The sequence below is a fragment of the Bombina bombina genome, chromosome 6 (assembly GCF_027579735.1).
Source record: "Bombina bombina isolate aBomBom1 chromosome 6, aBomBom1.pri, whole genome shotgun sequence".
Lineage (NCBI taxonomy): Eukaryota > Metazoa > Chordata > Amphibia > Anura > Bombinatoridae > Bombina > Bombina bombina.
Window position 1 is genome coordinate 763037679 of NC_069504.1, and position 20845 is coordinate 763058523.

General features: G+C 36.4%; 3 non-coding genes across 3 annotated transcripts; all 3 read right to left on the reverse strand.

Annotated features, from left to right (window-relative positions):
* Nucleotides 1-6699: 6699 nt before the first annotated feature.
* LOC128665398 (small nucleolar RNA U13) lies at nucleotides 6700-6796 on the reverse strand. Its single transcript, XR_008403151.1, has one exon. It is a non-coding gene; the product is annotated as a small nucleolar RNA U13 (small nucleolar RNA).
* A 5672-nt stretch (nucleotides 6797-12468) lies between these two features.
* Nucleotides 12469-12565, reverse strand: LOC128665414 (small nucleolar RNA U13). Its single transcript, XR_008403166.1, has one exon. It is a non-coding gene; the product is annotated as a small nucleolar RNA U13 (small nucleolar RNA).
* Nucleotides 12566-12644: 79 nt separating this feature from the next.
* Nucleotides 12645-12741, reverse strand: LOC128665408 (small nucleolar RNA U13). Its single transcript, XR_008403160.1, has one exon. It is a non-coding gene; the product is annotated as a small nucleolar RNA U13 (small nucleolar RNA).
* Between the last annotated feature and the right edge of the window lie 8104 nt (nucleotides 12742-20845).

Below are 20845 nucleotides of genomic sequence, written 5' to 3' on the forward strand. Positions count from 1 at the left end.
GGGGTGGGACCGCTGTTCTGAAAAAAATGGCCCGTGTACACGGGCTTTAGTACTAGTATTCTATATATTTATTGATTGTCTCAAGTGTATTTTTAAGTAAATTATATCTTATTGTAGAATTTAGTTTTCCCATAGCTTATAGCGCCATCTACAAACTTTATTTTAACTATTTGTTGGATTTCACTGTCTGGGAAGGAGACAGTTACTCGTAGATTGGCCAGGTGGGTTAAAGCCTTAGCGCATCACACACTCACTTACCTTTGAACAGGTCATAATATCTAACAGATGAAGTTTAAGACTAAAAAAGGTTAAATGATCCTAGAAGATTTTCAGACAGGGAATTATTATTAAAAAAGGAGGGATTTCATCATGCAAAAGAAAGAGCACTATTGATACATATAAAAAAAGTTTTGTTTTGGGATACTAAACCCAATTTTTTTCTTTCAGGGTTCAGATAGAGCAGGCAATTTTAAACAACTTTCTAATTTACTCCTATTATCAATTTTTCTTTGTTCTCTTGGTATTTTTATTTGAAAATGCAGGAATGTATGTTAAGGAGCCAGTCCATGTTTGGTTCAGCACCTCGGTGGAGCTTGCGTATTGGTTTGCTCCATTTATCCACCAATCAGGAAGCACTACCCAGGGTGCTGAGCCAAAAATGATCCGGCTCTTAAAGGGACAGTAAACACCAGAATTTTTGTTGTTTAAAAAGGTAGCTAATCCGTTTATTACCCATTCCCCAATTTTGCATAACCAACACAGTTATAATAATATACTTTTTACCTCTGTGATTACTGAAATAAGGGAGCAGTTTGCAGAGGCATAGATACAAGTCTATGCCTCTGCAAACTGCCCCCTTATTTCAGTTCTTTTGACGGACATGCATTTTTAGCCAATCAGTGCTGACTCCTAGGAGCTTCACGTGTTAATGTTATCTATATGAAACACATGAACTAACGCCTTCTAGTGGTGAAAAACTGTCAAAATGCTTTCCGATTAGAGACAGTCTTCAAGGTCTAAAAAATTAGCACATGAACCTCCAAGATTTAGCTTTCAACTAAGAATACCAAGAGAACAAAAAAAATTGATAATAAAAGTAAATTGGAAAGTTGTTTAAAAATTACATGCCCTATTTAAATCATGAAAGATTTTTTTTTACTTTACTGTCCCTTTAAGCTTACATTCCTGCTTTTTCAAATAAAGATAGCAAGAGAACAAAGCAAATATGATAGTAGGAGTAAATTAGAAAGCTGCTTAAAATTGCATGCTCTATCTGAATCATGAAAGAAAAAAAAAACGGGTTTAGTATCCCTTTAATAATTTTTATTTTAGAGCTTTTTAGAAACAAAATGAGTTTGCAAGTCATTGCTTATTTATATAATGGTTTGCATTAAAAGTTACATAATGATCCAGAACAGGAATAAACCAATGTCATAACTGTCCCACGTAAAGAAGCATAGTAACTAAGGACCTTGTAACTAGGTCCAATGTCCACAGTAATAGTATAGCTCTTCTTAAACGGACATAATACTCATATGCTAAATCACTTGAAACTGATGCAGTATAACTGTAAAAAGCTGACAGGAAAATATCACCTGAGCATCTCTATGTAAAAAAAAGAAGATATTTTACCTCACAATTTCCTCAGCTAAACAGAGTAAGTTCTGTGTAAAAAGTTATACTTCAGCTGCTGTCCAGCTGCAGGAAAAAAGAAAAAAAAAACTGAAGAAATTAACTGCAGCCAATCAGCATCAACACTGCTGAGGTCATGAACTCCTTTACTGTGATCTCATGAGATTTGACTTAAAGGGACACTGAACCCAATTTTTTTCTTTTGTGATTCAGATAGAGCATGCAATTTTAAGCAACTTTCTAATTTACTCCTATTATCAATTGTTCTTCATTCACTTGCTATCTTTATTTGAAAAAGAAGGCATCTAAGCTTCTTTTTTGGATCAGAACTCTGGACAGCACTTTTTTATTGGTGGATGAATTTATCCACCAATCAGCAAGAATAACCCAGGTTATTCACCAAAAATGGGCTGGCATCTAAACTGACGTTCTTGCATTTCAAATAAAGATACCAAGACGATAAAGAAAATTTGATAATAGGAATAAATTAGAAAGTTGCTTAAAATTGCATGCTCTATCTGAATCATGAAAGAAAAAAATTTGGGTTCAGTGTCCCTTTTAACTCTCCTGAGATTTCATAGTAAACTTCCTTAAACTGAATAGGACAATTACAGGAGTGTGCACAAGGCTCACTCCCTTGCCTGTCCCAGGACTGATTTGCTGCTTAAAGTTCTTTGCAATGGGGTTTGAATACTTAGGAGATTTTGTGGTAAAATATCTTCCTTTTTTACATAGAGATGTTCAGGTGATATTTTCAGACATCCCAACCTGCAAAAACTCATTTCAGGGAGGTGGCTTCACCCGCTACTATTGAACCCAAAAAGTAAATCAACTCCTTCTGTAATCACTGGAATTTATTGGTAATTTTACCCAAAATGCATTTGGCAATACAAATCATAATATAGTCTGATCTGAAATATTGAGTGGACAGTGCACTCAAAGGCACATTAAACCCATTTTTTTTATTTCATGATTCAGCTAGAACATGCAATTTTAAACAACTTTCTAATTTACTTCTATTATCTAATTTGCTTCGTTCTCTTGATATTCTTTGCTGAAAAGCATATCTAGATAAGCTCAGAAGCTGCGGATTGGTGGCTGCACATAGATGCCTCATATGATTGGCTCACCCATGTGCATTGCTATTTCTTAAACAAAGAATAGCTAAAGAACCAAGTAAATTAGATAATAGAAGTAAATTGGGATGTTTTTAAAATTGTATTCTTGATCCAAATAATGAAAGAAAATTAGGTTTAATGTCCCTTTAAGAGCAGCCTCTGTTGGATATCACACTTGTACATTTTCACGCTTTACTGGAGACATGGAATCAGCAGCATTATGTGCAGGCTAAAGAGAGTACAAATTAGGAAGGTCCAAATAATTGTCTGAGCACAATGTGCACCTCTAGTTCTTATAAAACACCCACTGCTCTAGTTTATAGAGAGGTAGTAAAAGTCTCTTTATAGAAAAGCTCATTTTTATATATATAGCTTTAATGATAGATAATTATGCACTCGTAGTAACACCAGCACCAGTATCTTGAATATCAATACTTTTTATTAGAGGTTACATTAAAAGCAGCAACGTTTCGTGGTGAACCCACTTAGTCATGCTGATTGTATCACATTGTTTCAAACAATTTATATCTTCCTTTGGCGCCAACCGGCTTCAATTTTGGTAGTTTTACACCCCCTAGTGGTTATCCAATACAATGTGTATACAAAATGTTAAAAACAAATGTACCTGACTAAACAGATTACATATGGCAATGATTAATGTATGAATAGTTTTACCATTATTGTACATACTTATATTGTCACTGTTATTTAACATAATTATGCTAACTTTTAGTTTTCAATGTCTTATTGTAATGCAATCTCAATAATGTAAACACATAGGTAAAGTACCCTTGTTGTTTGCAACTTATCATATTGAAACTTTTTGTAGTAAACTTTTTTTCGCATACAGTGTTACTTTGAGTGATAATAAGTTTAAAGTTTTTGACTTATACTTTATAGAATTTTTATACTTTAAGAGAAACAATTAAGGTCAAAGTCCCTGTTCAACCCTCTGGGAATAAGAGTATCCAATTGGTATATCCATCTCATCTCTTGTTGTTGAAGGATTTTTTCTCTATTAGTCCCATTGCGCTGAACAGGGATGTGTTGTATAATCTGCCAGCGTAGCTGGCTTACACTATGGCCTTTTTCTAAAAAATGTTTGGATAGAGGTGCCTCCAGATTCTTTTTCCTTATGTTTGACCTGTGTTGACTCAGTCTGTCTTTTACTTTCTGTGTGGTCTCTCCTAAGTAATACATGGAACATGGGCATTTTATGAGATAGACTACATAGCTAGTATCACAAGTGTGAAATCCCCTAATGTCATAACGTCTGCCATTGTGTGGATGATAGAAGTTTGGACCTTTTATGACTGAATTGCAACTGACACATCCCAGGCAGGGGTAACAGCCATTTCTTTTTGCTTGTATGTATGTTTGTGTATCCCTTCTCTCTGATCCCACATCACTTCTTATAAGGTGGTCTCGGATGTTTTTTACCCTCCTATATGCCATTAAAGGGTAATCCCTGAACTGTTCAATACTGGGGTTACAATCCTTAAGTATATGCCAATGCTTTTTTATAGCTTTTGCTACTGCTTGGCTATGTGAGCTATGTTGTGACACAAAAACTAGTCTGTCTTGTTTTTTAGTTTTTTCTTTGAATGCCCTAGGTGTAGTGATATCCTTAATTGTTTGACTCAACAGTTGTGTAGGGTATCCTCTTTGTTTAAATTTATTTGACATTTCCAACAGCCTTTTATTTTTAACTTCTGGTGTGTTTACTATTCTCTGTACCCTTAATAATTGACTCTTGGATAATGAGTTAATAAGGCCTTTTGGATGGAAGCTGTTATATTCCAATAAGGTGTTCCTGTCTGTCTCTTTGGAAAAGATATCTATGTCGAGTCTATTCTGTCCTTTAGTAATCTTAGTATCAAGAAATGTTATACTCTCTTCACTATATGTCAAGGAAAATTGTAAGCCTCTTACCATACTATTGAGTTCTCTTGTGAAATCTTCTAGCTCTCCAATGCTGCCCCACCACACGCCAAACACATCATCTATGTAGTGCCACCATACTGTTCCGTACTGTCTAAATAGATGATTTTCATATACTTGGCGCTCCTCAAACTCATTCATGTAGAGGTTGGCGTATGATGGGGCAACATTGGAGCCCATGGCTGTCCCCCTTACTTGTATGTACCAGTCATCCTGGAAAAGGAAGAAATTCCAGTATAATACCAGACGCAACAGATCTTCCAAAAAACAACATTGTGTTTGTGAATAACCACCACTGACCATCAGCACCTTTCTTATAATTGCAATGCCTGTTTCATGGCTGATAGAGGTATATAAACTCTTAACATCCATTGTGTAAAGTATATATCTATCAGACTGCAATTCTAAAGATTTTACTTTATCCAAAAAATGACCTGTATCTTTCAGATAACTGGCCATTTTTACCACTTCTGGTTGCAGCAATTTATCTAGATAAATTGCTATATTGGTATATACTGAACCTACACATGAAACAATAGGCCTGCCTGGTGGTCTAGTGGGGTCTTTATGAATTTTAGGGACCGTATAAAAAATGGGTATTTTTGGGTCCTCTACCTGCAAATAATCAGCTAATTTCTTATCAATTATTAGCTGGTTTTCAGCCCATTTCACAATGTGGTTGATTTCTTTTTGTATTGCACCAAGGGGGTTGCTAGATATTTTCCTATAAGTGGAGGTGTCACTGAGCTGGTCTCTGATTTCACTAACATAATAATGTTTATCCATCACTACAGTGGCACCTCCCTTATCAGCCCCCTTGAGTATAATACTGTTATCACTCTTTAGACTTTTTAATGCCTGCTGGTCCTGTTTAAGGAAATTGATAGGCTTAAACTTTTTGTTGTTTTGTTTTTTTATTTTATTTTTAAGTGATGCAATTTCTAAATCTACCAGCTTAGTGAATGTGTTAAGGCTATGATTGGCTAAGTTAGGGTTAAAGTGACTCTTCTTTCTATGATAGATAGATAGATAGACAGACAGATAGATAATTAGATAGATAGATAGATAGATAGATAGATAGATACTAGTAGTTTGAATTCAAAAATAAAATAGGTTTCTTTGTGCTTTTCTAAGAAATATCTAACTACAAATGCAGTTGTTTTCTTTTCCCTCCAATAATTTTTTTAAGTTCTTTTGTTACACCAAATGTTCTATAAACCTAGTAGCTAATACAATAAATCACATTATTTAAATTCCTTCATTACCTATTCCCCAGTTTTGCTTAACCAACACGGTTATAATAATATACTTTTTACCTCTGTGATTACCTTGTATCTTAGCCTTTGCAAACTGCCCCCTTTATTTGAGTACTTTTGTCAGACTTGCATTTTAGCCAATTAGTGCCCTCTCATAAGTAACTCCACGGGTACGAGTACAGTATTATCTATATGGCACGGACAAACTAACACCCCCTAGCTGTGAAAAAATATATGAGGCGGTCTTCAAGGGTTTAGAAATTAACATATGAGCCTACCTAGGTTTAGCTTTCAACAAAGAATATTAAGAGAACAAAGCAAATTTGATTATAAACGTAAACTGGAAAGATGTTTAAAAATGCATAACCAATCTGAATCATGAAAGTTTAATTTTGACAAAACTGTCCCTTTAAGAGTTCAAAGTGACACTGGAAAACCAAGTCACTTTCATGTGCAATGCAGAGTAGGTATTACACTTGATCTTACTTACATCACACTAAGCAGGGAGTCAACTTCTGGTCTCCCCTATGACACTTAAGAAGGGCTTTGGAGAGCACAAGCACGGGAGAACCTCAGGATCCCCTTTAAACAATAATACACAGCCCTCCCCAACCAAGGCCTCACACAATCTGCTTAAAAGTATTTTGGGTGACCTTGGAAAACCACGACACCAGATCTTCACTTCTACTCCTTTAGACTACTAAGCCTTTATTTCTATTTGCTAACTGAAAACCAGTTGACTTCTAGTTCTAAATCAGAAGAGTATTGTGTCAGGTCGTAACATAAGGGAAGACACATTTCATGCAACTGCATGACCACCCACTCATCCTGTGTAAGAACCAGAAGGATCAAATTGTTTTCTTGCAAAACAATTAACCAACCTAATGCATTTCTGTTTAAAGTAATGGTGATTATCATTATTATTATTTTGCTACCAAACCTTATTGTTTCCATCGTTCAAATGATATTTTCTTACATTGTTATAATTTCCCCAAATACATTTTAACAAATTGTCTTGTTACAAATAATATTTACAGAGAGAGGTGCACTCACAGGAACAAACAACTGGCTCAATACCATTGTTAGCCTGTTCTATGGCGATTTACCACCCAGGTGGAGCTTTTTAGTCCAGTAATGCTTTTCACAGAGTAGAACTTTCCTGTAGTAAATCAGTCTGATCCCGCCTATTTCTATATGGGAAAAAGGGGCAACCAGATGTGTACTCCTTGCTTAGTGTGCTTAGAGGAATATGGTTACACCTCACTGATGAGGCCCAATGAAGGCTGAAACGATTGTCTGGGGTTGCTGTGTTCAGGCTAACAATGGTATTGAGACAGTTGTTAGTTCCTGTGAGTGCACTTCTTTCTGTAAACATTATATTTACTATGCTAATATATACAGCAATTTTTACAAATCCACCTGCAATACTTTTAAATGGTTAAAATTTAAAGGGAGATTAAACTCTTAAAATGTATATCATGCATTTGAGAGAGCACTTTTCATACATCTAAACAATATTTTTTTTTTATTTTTTTTTTTAAATATTTATTTTATTGAGGCAAAAACAAACAAGTATAACAGTCCCAGAAAGAAGGATAACATTCCCAGAGCAGTAATACAAGTCTATAGTCACATACAGTAAGATAACAATCAACAATATGTTAGCCAAAATACAGTGTTACCCTTCGTCAATGCCTCTTTTTCTTGTTTTTAACAAATAAGGTCGTTAGTGCCTTCTGCATAACAGAGATCCGCTCATGGGATCTGATAACTGGGGCTAATCGGAAGACATGTCACATGATTCCAATCACTAAATATAAAATACAAGGGTTGTGAACTTAAACTAATCATAATTGAGCTTCAAATGGATATTATAGGGTTATCGCTGACATTATAGTACCATATCAAGAGTTAAAGGAATTGCAGATTCAAGCTAAACCAGCTTAGAGAAACTCTGGAAGATACTAAATATTACATGGTGTAGTACAATGTCATATACAGATTATGAACAATATGAAATTACAGGGTGTTCAGATGTAGGCTCAAGGAAAAAAGACAATTCCAGTCCAGGTCCTGCCAGGGCCGGATTTACATCTCAGGTGGCTGTAGGCACAAAAACCTGAAGCGCCCTCCCACCCCCCAGAAAATATGTGGAAAAAATGAGGACTTTTTTTATTATTGTTTAGGACAACTAAAAATAAATATTAGATGTAAAATTACATTTTCCCTTTTATGGAGATACACAAATACACACACCAATTGCAATATTTGTTGTAATGGAAGCTACACCAAAAATCAATATTCACTTGACTCAAATGGCCATACAATTTCTATTATGTATAACAAAAACAAATCATGTGAAACTTTTAATGCAAAATATTCTAAAGAAAACCCTATTTAAAGGGACATAAAATGAGACAGTTTGCTGGGCATTTTATTATTGCACTAGTGCTTGCACAGAAGTGTGTTAGCCTCTTGCAAATAGAGTTAAACACATAGTCAATGTAAGTTCTGAGACAGCAATACACATCTGTGCAGACCCAGATGGGCTCATAGGACATGTTTATGGACAAGCCATTAGTGTATTGCTTTTTCTGGAGATGACTTTGACTATGTGCTTAACATTTTGTTGGAGTTAAACACAATTTTGTGTAAACAATAGCAATATTAAAACTAGCAGCATGCAAGCTCATCACCATCAACAACCTGTGCAGCCAGTGGAAGAAAATATACAATGTAGGTATTTTTTTCCACTACATGAAAAAAATCTTGTAAACGCTGATATTTTTGGTACAAATACACACAGATGTTACATTTATTTTGTTCTGAAATATAAATATCATATGATGTTGCTCTCAAAGAAAAATAATGGAATGTTGTAGATTATATGTAATCCATGGGTCAACAAATGTGTTTAAAATTAGAACTTAGATTTACCACAATACAAAAATACCACACTTACTTGATAAAAGAACAGATTAACAATTTTTAATGTGATGTGTGTGTATGTATATATATATATATATATATATATATATATATATATATATATATATATATATGTGTGTGTGTGTGTGATGTGTGTGTATATATATATATATATATATATATATATATATATACATACATATACATACATACAAACAAATATGCCATGTGAGTGGTTTACACACATACACATTTTACAGCCTTACAGTCTACAAACTTTGTTGTCAAAGTGCCCTAAAGGCTGTAAATCACAGCTTGTAATAAAGAGCAGAGCAGCTAGTCCCACATAACCTCCACACCTCCAAGGCCTTTATAGAACAAAAACATTAATCCTGAAGAAGAGTTTAAACTCCTGGCTATAAAAAAGGAATACAGCACATAACAAGTGAATACACTGCAATCCTCTCTGGTAGCCAAGGGGTTAAAGTGCTCTGCTTGTTATGTTTTCATTCTAGGCAGCATTAGAAGCCTTGTACAGTCCTAACCTGTTCTGAAGCTTTCATTCCTCAACAAAAAGTTTCTGCACCACATCAGCATGGAGCTTGGCTGTGTGAGGCAACAGAAGTACATAAAATAAAAGTGAAACAAAACATGCCTGGCGAAAATGGGAGGGGTTTAGTTTTAATCTTTGCCCCTTTCTCCTTCATGGCTCCCCCAACTGCTGTAACATATTCCCAATGAAACACTCGACTTTGTAGGCACCTGGCAGCACAATTCTTACTAAAATAAATGCCCTCATTAAAAAAAAAATAAAAAAAAATATTTTTTTATTTTTATTACTGACATGCAGGCGCCCCTCACTACAAGGCGCCTGTAGGCACATGCCTACTGTGCCTAATGGGAAATCCGTCCCTGGGTCCTGCAAGGGAGACCTGAAAACAATCATACATTAGCGCAACCTCAAATTAATGATTAAATGAAATAAATTCACAACCTCTAACAAGCTATATGTAAGTAGGAATATATATGTAATTACAACAGTGATATTCTTATTATTGGGGCCCAAGGAGCAGCAGAGACTTCTTGGACAGGGCAGAGACTACGTAACTCTGCCAAACAGGGTGGGGGGGACAGCATAAGGAGGGAATTGTGGAGTCATTTCCGCACTGGGATTATAAATGGGGGTGTGCCCTGCTTCTACACTTATGTATCAAAAGGGGTCAATCAATAGCATGTCACTTGCTTTAAATTATTTGGGTGTGAAATTTTTCTTAATAACCTAAGGAACTAACAGTAGTTTACAAACAGCTTAAATACAGAATAAATGGCAATCAGAGCATACCTCACATTGTATAACATGCCTAACCCAGAAAATGTAGCCGCTCGTGGCTGCCCTGAGTGTCACAAATCGTCAGGTTAGTGCGTAGCAGGTGGCTGAGAAGTTAACATGAATACACATTATGTTTATCTAGGAAAATATATAGTGCGATGTGGCAGGCATACTTAATAGGTTGAAATCAGTATTCCAAGCCCTAGGGCTGTTATAGTAGTATGGCAAATCCCATAGGAGGGTTAATTAGTTACATTCACCAAGAGATGTAGCTACTTGCACTAGTTAATAAAATTAATGGGCATTACAGTGTGACCGCAGTGCATTAATACTGCTTAATGAGCATAATAAAATTCTAACAGTTTCATTACAGTTAAGCAGCAATGGAATATGTTTAAGTGTTGGTTGCAGTATGTGAGGATGGCTCTATCTGAAATGTATAGCTCATAAAAATCACCAAAAGCAAACAAGAGAAATACCCCACACATCCTGTTAGGTAATAAGTGAGAAACAAAATATTGCTGGACATCTGTATTATGAGTCCAGATAGAGATGCAAACTCAGGTTAATGATGCCTTGTCGTTTCCAGCGGCCGCCGTCAAGATAGCAGGACTCATGCTGTAACAATAGGATCAGCAAAAGATCTCCCAGAGCTAATCTCAGGCAATATTGCCGTCATGAAGCAAGAGGAGCAGACCACTCACCTGGGGATTTAACAGTATATTAAAGAGTCTCAATAAACTGTTCAGATACTTTTAAATTTTGCTTATAGAATCTGTCTAGCCCGTCTGCATGCGGGCAAATCCATCGGCCCACAGACAAGACCAAACAACCCGGGTTTCCCAGGGAGGGTAATAGCACACAGCCCGTTGCTCTTGAAGGCTCGTGCTACACTTCCAGTAGCGTCGGCGTGACAGATCCGCTGGTAGCAGAAGGGAGCGAGCACAGTAAGCTGTGAGCGCTACCGTATTGTGTAAGGCCTGCCCCCATATACAGGTGGTCAACTTGTGTGTCATCCTCGGCGTCTGTGTCAGTAGAGAGGAAACAGAGCCCCATCTCGGTTCCTTCACTCACAGGCAGCAGCGGTGGAAAGTGTGCTTGGAGTGCTGCAGGCTCTGTAATACACTGTGACTCCGGTGCTGAACCGCGCAATAGGTTCGCAACTATTCTTCAGCACTGTGCTGTACTCGCGGCCCTCAATTTTCTGCTGACATGTGCCAGGTGTCTTCTTGTGTTAGTGCCCAAAAGCTATGGCATTTATTATCCGGATTCCCATCGCCTATGAGAATATATTAGTAGCTGCATGCACGGAGCTACCAGGATAAGCGACCAACTTGGTTGCTGGGTAACTCCGCTCCCCCCTAAACAATATTTTTGTTGTTTTAATAATTCTGTCTTTATTGTTCAACAGTGAAGAACAAAAAATAACTTTTCATATTTTACTTATTCATCATGTGACTAATGGTAAAGTTTAAATTTTAACCATTTAAAAGTATTGCAGGTGGATTTGTAAAAATAGGTGTTTATATTAGCATAGTACATTTTATTTGTAACAAGACAATTTGTTAAAATGTATTTTGGGAAATTATAACAATATAAGAAAATATAATATGAACAGTGGAAACAATAAGGTTTTGGTAGCAAAATAATAATAATGATAATAATAATCACCATTACTTTATAAAAAGAATGACATTAGATTGGGTAATTGCTTTGCAAGAAAACATGTTATCCCTAACATGCACCAAATTACAAATATTTATTTAGAAGTGATAACTGCTATATTATTCTATTCTCAAAAGAAGGGAGACATAATTTACATTTTTTTTTAATTATTTATATATATATATATTTACATCTTCAATTCTTCTTATTGATTGGGCTTTGGGAGATAATATCTGCATGTTTTTTACCTTAAAGGGACACTGAACCTTCTAATTTATTCTTATTATCAATTTTTCTTTGTTCTATTGCCATCTTTATTTGAAAAATAATGCATCTAAGCTTTGTTTGGTTCAGAACTCTGGAGCTTTTAATTGGTGGATGAATGTATCCACCAATCAGCAAGAACAACCCAGGTTGATAACCAAAAATGGGCCAGCATCTAAACTTACATTTTTTCATTTCAAATAAATATACCTATTTGATATTTGAAGAAAATTTGTTAATAGGAGTAAATTAGAAAGTTGCTTAAAATTTCATGCTCTATCTGATCCACAAAAATTTTGTGTTCAGTGTTCCTTTAACTTAATTTCTAGTTCTAAATCAGAAAGGTATTGCATCAGATCACAACATAAGGGAAGACACATTTCATGCAACTGCATGACAACCCACTCATCCTATGCAAGAACAAAAAGGATCAAATTGTTAGTCTAGATTTTAGACTACTAAACTTTTATTTCTGTTTATTAACTTAATTCCAGTTGACTTCTAATTCTAAATCAGAAGGGTATTGTGTCAGGTCGTAACATAAGGGAAGACACATTTCATGCAACTGCAAGACCACCCACTCATCCTATGCAAGAACCAGAAGGATCAAATTGTTTTCTTGCAAAACAATTACCCAACCTAATGTATTTCTGTTTAAAGTAATGGTGATTATTATTATTATTATTATTATTATTATTATTATGCTACCAAAACTGTATTGTTTTCCCTGTTCAAATTATATTTTTTAACATTGTTCTAATTTCCACAAATATACTTTAAAAAATTGGGTTACAAATAATATTTACTAAGCTAATCTATACACCCATTTTTACCAATCAACCTGCAATACTTTTGAATGGTTAAAAGTTAATGGGACATTTAACTCTTAAAATGTATATCATGCATTTGACAGAGCACTTTTCAAACATCTTAACAATATTTTTTGTTGTTTTAATAATTCTTTATTTATTGTCTGTGCAACAGTGAAGAACAAAAAATAACAACTTTTCACATTTTACTGCTCATTCATCATGTGGCTAATATTACAAAGTTACTCCAATTTAATCCCTAACAAGTTATAACTACAAGCACCACCAAATAACAAATATTTACCTAAAAGCAATAAATACTAAATTATTCTATTCCTCAAAAGAAGGGAAAAATCTTTTACATTTTTTATTTATTATTTTTATAAATTTATTTTTGATTGAGCTTTTACAGATAATATTAAGTTGTTTTTTTATTTCAAGGTCAATATTATCTACAGATACAAAGAACAGCTATGGGTTCAAATGTTGCTCTAATTCTGCCAATATTTTTTAATAAATATTTTTATGGCAGGTATCTTACAGATTACGTTTCAGACTAAACAGGTTAAATGAACCTAAAAGAGTTTCAGACAGAGAATTATTATTAAAAAGGAGGGATTTATTTTATTTTTAGAGCTTTATTGAAATAAAATGAGTCTCCTAGTCATTACTTATTTATATAATGGTTTGCATCAAAAAAACTAACACAATGACCCAGAACAGGAATAAACCAATGTCATAACTGTAAAATTACATGACTTAAAGGGACACTCAAGTAAAAATTAAACTTTGATAATTGAGATAACGCATGCAATTTTAAACACATTTCCAATTTACCTCCATTAACACAATGTGCACAGTCTTTTTATATTTACACTTTTACAGTCACTAGCTCCTACTGAGCATGTGCAAGAATTCACAGAATATACGTATATGCATTTATGATTGGCTGATGGCTGTCACATGATACAAGGGGAGTGAAAATAGACATAACTGAAATTTGTCAGAACAAAGTCTTCTACTCAATTGAAGTTCAGACTAAGAGCTATTTGCATTGTCTTTTTATCATGCATTTGTTGATTATGTAAATCTGCTGTATTTACTTGTCCTTTAACCCTGTAACGCCATTAGGACGTTGTATTTCGTTCAAATTTTGCTGGGATTTAGCACCGAAGGACGAAATACAACGTCCTAACCGCTTGGCTTTCCTAAAGCCACTGGCGCTTCCCTGTTGGGATCGCGGTCTGGAGGGCGTGCCTAGCATCATATGGACACCCCCTGAGCGATCCCATCATTGAAATCTCGTGATCACGTGCACGATCACGAGATTTCAATTTGTTTACATTGTGAACAGTTGTTCCGATGTAGACACATTAACCCCGGCACGAAAGGGTTAAAGAAGCACAGTAACTAAGGATATTGTAACTAGGTCCAATGTCCACAGTAATAGTACAGCTCTTTTTAACAAGTTTTCTTTTCCACTGTGTCTTATATTAGAAACAAATATAAGTGAAGCTATATAATCCAAGTCTTATAAAACACATAAACTTAAAACCAAAACTGTACTAAATATTAGTATTCTGAGATATTCATAGCACCTTGCAATTATGATTTTCATATTTAGGGTAGAAAATGCCTGTAGTGAGGAGTAGAGTGTGAGAGGACAGATATGAGGGTGAATGTAGAATATTTAGTTAGAGGATTAAAGGAAACTAATCAGGTTTCTATAACTATTTTTAATAAGGCTAATTATTCTGGTATGGTAATACTGCCATCTAGTGGGTAAAAAAGAAAGTGAATATCAATAGGCAGGAAAATATTAATTTTACTGTTAGGGATTTACAGGTGAGCAGATGACATCTTCTAAATCGAGACAGGAGGTGACCCCCTGTACATAGGGTATATAATTTCCTCCCTCCGCAGCCCAGGCTTTGAGATCAGGGCCAAAATGTTGGGTAAAAGTATTTCTCCCATTAGCATTATAATATGTCTAAGATTGTAGGCCAGTAAAAGCAGTGAAAAATAGCATAGATATGTGGTTTCCATTGCCTCGGTAGGATAATTCTATCTGCGACATAGTCATAGGTTCTATGAAAAATGCTTTCTAATAAAGGACTACACATGTGTAGAATAAAGAGAAACACAAAACAGAACAAAGTAGAGTGAAACAATTACTCTATGGAGTTACCATCAACTTTGAGGCGCGTTTAGAAAGGCAATAATATATTGTATATATATTATCAGCCCCAAGAGTCTGTCTGCTGATAAAACCTAGCCATGGTGCAGTCCTGAAAATTTCTATGTGGAGGTTAAGTTAGCCAGTTCATTGAACCCGAAAGTCTCAGTGTTGCATAGGCTGGCGGTACTTTTGGTAAGCTCCAGGACCATGGGGCGCCATACAATTTTTTTGGGACTTCAATTAGCAAAATGTGTTCATCACAAAAGTGGTGTTGTTAGATGGGTAGCGTGTCATCGCAATGCTCGTGGCTGTCCAGAACCCCCCCAAGCATCCATAAAGGCACATCCAGCATCGGTGTCTGTCCCAAATGAAAAGACATAGACATGCTATCGGTGTCTGCCCCAAATGAATAGACATAGACATGCTATCGGTGTCTGTCCCAAATGAACAGACATAGACATGCTATCGGTGACTGTCCCAAATGAATAGACATAGACATGCTATCGGTGACTGTCCCAAATGAATAGACATAGACATGCTATCGGTGTCTGTCCCAAATGAATAGACATAGACATGCTATCGGTGTCTGTCCCAAATGAATAGACATAGACATGCTATCGGTGTCTGTCCCAAATGAATAGACATAGACATGCTATCGGTGTCTGTCCCAAATGAATAGACATAGACATGCTATCGGTGTCTGTCCCAAATGAATAGACATAGACATGCTATCGGTGTCTGTCCCAAATGAATAGACATAGACATGCTATCGGTGTCTGTCCCAAATGAATAGACATAGACATGCTATCGGTGTCTGTCCCAAATGAATAGACATAGACATGCTATCGGTGTCTGTCCCAAATGAATAGACATAGACATGCTATCGGTGTCTGTCCCAAATGAATAGACATAGACATGCTATCGGTGTCTGTCCCAAATGAACAGACATAGACATGCTATCGGTGTCTGTCCCAAATGAACAGACATAGACATGCTATCGGTGTCTGTCCCAAATGAATAGACATAGACATGCTATCGGTGTCTGTCCCAAATGAATAGACATGGACATGCTATCGGTGTCTGTCCCAAATGAATAGACATAGACATGCTATCTGTGTCTGTCCCAAATGAATAGACATAGACATGCTATCGGTGTCTGTCCCAAATGAATAGACATAGACATGCTATCGGTGTCTGTCCCAAATGAATAGACATAGACATGCTATCGGTGTCTGTCCCAAATGATTAGACATAGACATGCTATCGGTGTCTGTCCCAAATGAATAGACATAGACATGCTATCGGTGTCTGTCCCAAATGAATAGACATAGACATGCTATCTGTGTCTGTCCCAAATGAATAGACATAGACATGCTATCGGTGTCTGTCCCAAATGAACAGACATAGACATGCTATCGGTGTCTGTCCCAAATGAACAGACATAGACATGCTATCGGTGTCTGTCCCAAATGAATAGACATAGACATGCTATCGGTGTCTGTCCCAAATGAATAGACATAGACATGCTATCGGTGTCTGTCCCAAATGAATAGACATAGACATGCTATCTGTGTCTGTCCCAAATGAATAGACATAGACATGCTATCGGTGTCTGTCCCAAATGAATAGACATAGACATGCTATCGGTGTCTGACTCAAATGAATAGACATAGACATGCTATCGGTGTCTGTCCCAAATGAATAGACATAGACATGCTATCGGTGTCTGTCCCAAATGAATAGACATAGACATGCTATCGGTGTCTGTCCCAAATGATTAGACATAGACATGCTATTGGTGTCTGTCCCAAATGAATAGACATAGACATGCTATCGGTGTCTGTCCCAAATGAATAGACATAGACATGCTATCTGTGTCTGTCCCAAATGAATAGACATAGACATGCTATCGGTGTCTGTCCCAAATGAATAGACATAGACATGCTATCGGTGTCTGTCCCAAATGATTAGACATAGACATGCTATCGGTGTCTGTCCCAAATGAACAGACATAGACATGCTATCGGTGTCTGTCCCAAATGAATAGACATAGACATGCTATCGGTGTCGGTCCCAAATGAATAGACATAGACATGCTATCTGTGTCTGTCCCAAATGAATAGACATAGACATGCTATCGGTGTCTGTCCCAAATGAATAGACATAGACATGCTATCGGTGTCTGTCCCAAATGAATAGACATAGACATGCTATCGGTGTCTGTCCCAAATGAATAGACATAGACATGCTATCGGTGCCTGTCCCGTCTGCAGAGACATATTTGATACTCCGGTGCATTTCGAGAATGATGATTTTGTAAAAGATGAACGCTGCTCACTGGTGCAGGGATGTATGAAAGTGGAGCTTGCAGCGTTAGTAGATGAGTTGCATAAACTTGTTGAGGGTCCCATTGTAGAATAAAATTCTCTAGGCAGAAAGATTGTGTTATTCAGTCGTTTAGGCCTCCCTTGTTGGTTACTTGTTGCAGCTGCACACATAGCTGAATGACGCCATTTAAGGAATTTGCATCGGAGCTCCATCAGGTGTTGTATGTATTGTGCGTCTTGCACAATAGTAACTCAGCTTATACTAATTTAGCAACTCAGAATAAATATATTTTCTTCCCCCATTTAGAGATATACTGTATATATAAATTCATACATACATACTCTACACTACACTACAATGGGGCTCTATCAAGTAGTTTTAGCATGAGTCTCTCAAAGTTCTTCAGATGTTGGCTGCAGTGATTTTGCAAACCTGTATCCCCCATGGGGGCATTTTCAGCTGTTGTATTGTGAGGATTATAGACGTTTCTGCTCTCTTCCTTGTTTACAAACTCAGTGCATGGGTGCTTCTGTTCAGTTAAGGCAGGTTACCTAGGGGTGCATAGGGGGTGCTTTACCTAATTGTTATCCGCCGCCTTAGGCCTCTGTCATCTGATCCTGTGCTCTAGTGTCAGGAATACAGTAAATACCGTGATATATAGCGCACTACTATGTACTTCTATTGTATAAGTGGCAAATGATTAATTATTACTTTAGAATGTCTCCAAAAATCATCAGATTAACGGCTGCTCGGCTAAAGCTCTAGAGAAGTGCACCTGTACGGGATCGCTGTTTGGACATGGCCCCCCATTGTTTTTTCTTTTATTATCATTATTATTATTTTTATGCAGTACAGGAACATACATTTTACAGAAGTAATAAGCAGGAATGAGGCAGGAACACAGCTTTATTGAAAATAATTTGAACAAAGTAAATCAAATTATTTAGTAATCATTGGAATTTATTGGTAATTTTACCCAAAATTAATTTGTCAAATTATAATGAAGTCTGATCTGGAATATTGAGTGGACAGTGCACTTAAGAGCGCCCTCTGTTGGATATAACGCTCTCCTGGAATCAGCAGCATTATGTGGAAGCTAAAGACAGTGCAAACCAGGAAGGTCCAAATAATTGTATGAGCACAATGTGCCCCTTTAGATCTTATACAACAGCCACTTCTCTTTTTTTTTTTATCTATTTAGCTTTAACGTACGATAGATAGATAGATAGATAGATAGCAGGGGCGGTGCTACACAGGGGCCCACAGGGGCCAGTGCCCCTGAAAAAATGTCCCTGGCACCCCTGTGGCCCCCCTGAGCTGGCCACTGAGCTGACTGAAAAATACCAGACAAGATCAAGGCGATTTATATGCTTCCCAGTCCCTGAAACGTTGTCTAGTCAAAGTGTGGGGTTAACAAAATGATGTAAATATATACTGTATATATATGTTTCTGTGTTTATGTGTATGGATTTGTGTGTGTATATATATATATATATATATATAATATATATATATATGTGTGTGTGTGTATATATATATATATGTGTATGGTTGTGTGTGTATATATATATATATATATATATATATATGTGAGTGTGTGTGTATGTATGTATGTATCTATGTGTGTGTGTATGTATGTGGTATGTGTGTGTATATGTGTTTGTGTATGTATGTGTGTGTGTATGTATTTGTGTGTATGTACGTGTGTATATATGTGTGTGTATGTACTGTATATACATGTGTATATATGTGTATGGATGTGTGTGTATATATGTGTATGTATGGTGTGTGTATATATATATATATATATGTATATATATATATATATGTGTGTGTGTGTGTGTGAATGGATGTGTGTATATATGTGTGTGTGTGTATGTATACATTAATACACACACACACACATATATATATATATATATATATATATATATATATATATAATTTGTTTCTGTTTTTTAATGTGCCCCCCTGATTAAACACTGGCCCCACCTTGGCCCCCCCAGTAAAATTTGTCTAGAACCGCCTTGCGTGGGACAAGGAGCAGATAGGTATGGACCTGGGCACTGCAGTTATGTGATACCAGCCCACCAATGAATGTCTTCCCCCATTTACACCAATAAATATTCATTCATACTACATACACTACAATTTACCAGGCCTTGATTTGAGAATCGCTGCTATATGCAACACAGAAAAGGTACTACACTTGATCATATTAACAGCTGATTTCTCCCATAATACTTAGGGAGAACCCACTAGCGACCACCACAAACTCAGGTGTCTTTTCGTACAAGAGTGAGTGATACTAGAAAACCACTGCAATATCAGGTCTTCCCTACTGACCCCATATGCACTGCAGGATAGGTATTTTCCTCTATTCTTTTCTTTTTCTTTCTTTCTTTCTTTTTTTTTCTCTTGAGATAGAGCTGGCAGGGACTCCAAATCTGGTCCCCTCCATAAAATTTAGGGAGACCCCAAAGGGCTCTGGAGGGCACAAACACATGCAAGGGAATACAATAAAAAAATCAGGAGTTGACTGTCCCTTTAATAGCAAGGTGTGGGAGGCATTGGTTGGGGGGAGGACTGTGCATTCATGCTAAGGGGGGGTCCTGAGGTTTCAGGACCCCCCTTAGCTCCCCAACCAATGCCTCCCACACCTTGCTATTAAAGGGAGAGTCAACTCCTGAATTTTTATTGTTTAAAAAGATATATAATCCCTTCATTAACCATTCCCCATTTTTTGCATAACCAACACAGTTATATTCCTGCCAGGACTCATTTGTCTACATCAGCATAAAGGTCCAATGTAAACAAAAGAGTAAAACTTTAAATAATGCGATTGTTGCATGATTTTAATTATATAGGAAGTAGCTACTGTTTTAGGACAGCTAAGCAACTAGGACGCTTAATGATGTACTAACGGCGCTAAAGCCCAGCTTGGTTAGGACGGCATGGAACGTCCTAATGCCGGGAAGGGGTTAATAAACTTTTTACATCTGTGAATACCTTGTATCTAAACCTCTGCAGGCAGCCCCCTTATATCAGTTCTTTTGACAGACTTCCATTTTACCCAATTAGTGCTGACTCCTAGGTAAATCCACAGGAGTGAGCACAATTTCATCTATATGACACACATGAACTAGCTCTGTCTAGCTGTAAAAAACTGTAAAAATGCCCTGACATAAGAGGCGGCCTTCAAGGGCTTATACATTTGCATATAAACCTACCTAGATTTAGCTTTCAACAAAGAATACAAAGAAAACATAGCAAATTTGATGATATAAGTAAATCGAAAAGTTGTTTAAAAATGTATGCCCTATCTAAATCGTGAAAGTTTAATTTTGACTAGACTGTCCCTTTAAGAGTTCAGGGTGACACTGGAAAGCCAGGTT